Here is a 4,028-nt window from a genome sequence, read left to right as displayed (position 1 = left end):
GGGGATCAGGCACCTGAATACCTGAATTTATAAGCTTCCAGCCCTACCCAGATCTAGGGGATAGGGTGGGGTGGGAGGTGGCTGAGAGTCAGGTTTACAGGCGGGGACGCCTAGGTGGCTACTGGGGTGGGGGACAAGGCCTAATGAGCATTTATTAGGTTGAAGCTTTTGTCTGAGTCTGTAAAAAAGCATTCCTTGCCAGGGACAGTTCCTTGAGGTAGAGGAGGTAGGAGGGCAAGAGCCCTAAATCAGAGATCAACAGATAGGACCAGGAGTCTGGAACCTGCAATTTGGGGTCTGGAGTGTGGAAATTGGATTCTAGAGTCATGCTTCTCATACTTGGAGTAGGGTTCTGAATCTTGGATTCTGGATGTGCATCTGGACCTCCAAATTCTGGATTCTGAACCTTGGATCTCCGATTTTGGACAGCAGGTTCTGGATCTGGATCTCCACTTCCTGATTTTGGGTTCTGGATTCAGATCTCTGATTCTGGATCTGGGTTCCAGGGCCTCCTAACTCTGGAGCCTGGGTATTGGATTCTGGATCTTAGGTTTTGCACTTTCTGTTGTGGATCTCCAACTCTGGACTCTGAGTTTGGAGATCTGGAGTCAGGCACTTATGACCTGAAGTATAGAGCATGGATTTTGGAGTCTGAATTCTAGAGTTTGGGTCTGGAATCTGGATCCTAGAGTCTGATCTTTGAGTGACAGGTCTTAGTCTTGGATTCTAGATCCAGGGCCTTTGAATTTAGAGTCTAGACTAGAAGCCTGGAATTTGGTGTTTGGAATCTAGGACTTGAGGTAAGAAACTTTCACATCTGCTGTGTGAAACCTGTGGCTTGGAGGATGAATGGTAGATTTTGAATTTTGAGTTTTAGGGCCTGGATTCTAGAGTCTGGGTCTAGACTCTTAAAATTTCATGGATTAACTTTGGAGTGTGAAGTCTGGAGTTTCAAATCTGCATTGTGCATTTAAAGGGCTGGACTGGGATCCCTGGGTGGCGCAGCGGTTTGGCGCCTGCCTTTGGCCCAGGGCGCGATCCTGGAGACCCGGGATCGAATCCCACATCGGGCTCCCAGTGCATGGAGCCTGCTTCTCTCTCTACCTATGTCTCTGCCTCTCTCTCTTTCTCTGTGACTATCATAAATAAATAAAAATTAAAAAAAAAAAGGGCTGGACTGGGAGATATGAGCCTGAGTTCCATGAATGAATTCCTAGAATCTTCCCTGTTATATGAATTTAGACACTGGGTGACTGGATAGAAGTCCTTAATCTGGATCTTGCAATCTTGATCATGCATTTTGAGGCTTGTGATCTGGATTCTGCTTTCTCAGAGCTGGAGATCATTATTAAAATGACTCAAAGCTTTGGGAATTTGAAGTTGTCTTCCCATGTCTCAGGACCATAGGAGGACTCTGAGCAATTTTCTAGAGTCTATCCTGGCTTGTTTAACTAATGAAGAGGCACAGAATGCAGGAGGGAGTGACTTCAGGTCACCCAGTGAAGGCTGGGACCTAGTATAAACATGGGGCATCTGCTTTCAGCTCAGGTCATGGCCCCAGGGTCCTGGGATTGAGTCCCACATCAGGCTCCCAGCAGGGAGCCTGCTTCTCCCTCTGTCTGTGTCTCTGCCTCTCTCTGTATCTCTCATGAATAAATAAATAAAATCTTTTTAAAAAAATTCTGCAGCCCCAGCCTAGACCTGCCCAGATAACATCCAGTCTAGGCCCTGCTCACCCTGTCCCCAGAGCTGAGACCACATACCTGTCCAGTCCCTTCAGAGGAGCAGCAGAGAGATCACAGACCAGTCTTTGGAGTGCTGCTCTTAGAGTGAGCTCAAGTTCATAGAGCTGCTTGTAGCACACTGCCCTGAAGTGAGCACCCAGGAGCAAAGGCAGTTCTGAGTTTGGAATGACCTACTGGGCAGGAGGGGAATGGTGTAGACGGGTAGAATGGGAGCTGGAGGCCTATGAAGGTGGCTGGAGGCCTATGAAGAGAGTCCAGATGTTCACAGACCTGACACCTGGGGCAAGGGGACAGAGGAGGGGACAGTCAGTGAGAGCCAGGAGGCAGGCGGGTCCAGGCTTGGGGATGGATGTGTTGGGGGAGGGGACGTTAGGGGCTTGGTGAAAAATTGTGGGCTTGAGTGGGGCTTGGGGAGGTGAAAGGCTGGGGCGCCCACCATGTGTGTGTGGGGACGTGGTGAGTGTAGACATTTCCTTGAAGCTGCTTAGCCGAGAGACTAGGGCCAAAGTTCAGACCATTCTAGGTCTTGTCTGCTCCTCTGTTCACATGCAGTCGCTCAGCATACCCTGGGGGCTCCCTTTAGGGGTATCAGAAGTGGACTCCTTCTCCTTCCCTGCCTCCACCCTGGCCACCCCCATCCTCACTGCACCAGGCCCCCCACCTCTCCTCACCCCTGCGGTCTGACCACACGGACGCTCAAGGGACTTGTGAACACCCACATCAGGCCTTGTCCTGCTTCTGCTGAGCTTTGCCCACAGCCCCTGGGTCCCTCAGGGAACCACAGTTACCTCCCTGTGGCCCCAGGTAAGGCCCCACAAGATGGGTGCCTTTCTTCCCTCTGGTGTCACCTCCCCCTCTCTCCCCTTGCTTGCTGGGCTCCATTCACACTGGCCTCTCTGACATCCTCACAGGCACCCAATCCACCTCCCTTGGGGCCACCACTCCTGCTCTTCTGCATTTCCCCAACCTTCTAATTGGCTCATCCACACCTGAGCAGGTGTGCTCCTCAGCGGCCCCCCCCGCCTCCCCCCCCCCCCCCCCCCCCCCCCCCCCCCCGCCACCAGACCCAGGTGTCCTGAATGCACTGGGCAAAGTGGCTCCGGCATATATTATTTGATGCCCCAGCTCGTGAGGTGGCTTTGGCACAATGCCATATGGTGGAGGAGAGTTGCTGGGGAGGCCGGTGGACTTGGGGTGGACCCATAAGTTCATGTCTGTCTGCCCAGAAGCTGAGGAGTCTAGGTTTCCTGGACTGTGGGCCTCTGGCTCCTCTATAGCGTCTTCCACCTCTTGGTTCCCTGAGGTCCCAGGCTCCTTGTGGGACACCAGGGCTCAGCCAGATGCCATGCAGGAAGCAGCCACAGGGGGCAAGCGTGGGCCACATTATGAGAGGAGGCTCCTGACTGCTGCAGCGCTGGGTACTGGCTCCTCACTGCCAGACCACGTGGAGGTCATGGTGGAGGCTGACGCCTGACTCAGCCCACTCGGCTTTGGGGCATTGCACTTGTGCAGATTCTGCTTGTTCAGGGGCACCTGCCGGGAGGCTTGCAGGCGAGTGTTTACCTGCAAGCGGAGTGAGAAGACAGAAAAGATCAACCCAGAGGGTAGCCTGGAGCCTCTGGCCCTTTGGCAGTGTGGAGATCACTAGACCCTGGAGCCACTGTCCCAGCCTCTGCCTCTCAGCCTCCGTAGAGTTCTAAGCCACACACGGTGGCTCTAGCTGCAGGGTCAGACCCACTGTCTTCTTCCCCTCTCTAACCCAGAAATCCAGAACCCTTTCTTTTACTGCTCACAAGATCCAAGAGTGAGTGCAAGCCCTCCTGTCCTCTTTCCCTCAGGTCCCCAATCCTAGAGTGTTGGCATCCTAGCCGCACTCCTTTGGGACACAGGATTTTTTCATACCTTAATGGCAGTGGGCTGCAGACAGCACCCTGGAAAATAAGGAGCACTGTGGGTAAAGTGTCCAGGTGCATCATGCCTTCCTGATATAATATCTTCTTTTACTAGGAATTGTTTTAGGTGCTGGAGATACAACCAGAAATAATATTCCATGGCATTATTTGACCATCAGGTTGATATTGACCTTCAAATAAATATTTTTAAATATTTATTTATTTATTTATTTGAGAGAGATTGAGGGTGGGGGTGGAGAGAACAGAAGCATGGGGAGCTGCAGGCAGAGGCAGAGGGAAAAGCAGGTTCCCCGCTGAGCAAGGAGCCTGATGTGGAGCTTGATTCCAGGACCTTGAGATCATGACCTGAGCTGAAGGCAGATGCTCAAAC

General features: G+C 52.3%; 1 protein-coding gene across 1 annotated transcript in view; it reads left to right on the top strand.

Annotated features, from left to right (window-relative positions):
- Positions 1-4,028, top strand: part of LOC112645075 (arginine esterase) — a 40,676-nt gene that overhangs the window by 18,943 nt on the left and 17,705 nt on the right. The window lies entirely within an intron of this gene.

The sequence above is a fragment of the Canis lupus genome, chromosome 1 (genome assembly GCF_003254725.2).
Source record: "Canis lupus dingo isolate Sandy chromosome 1, ASM325472v2, whole genome shotgun sequence".
Lineage (NCBI taxonomy): Eukaryota > Metazoa > Chordata > Mammalia > Carnivora > Canidae > Canis > Canis lupus.
Note: the sequence above shows the minus strand (reverse complement) of the source record. Positions and strands in the feature narration are given on the sequence as shown.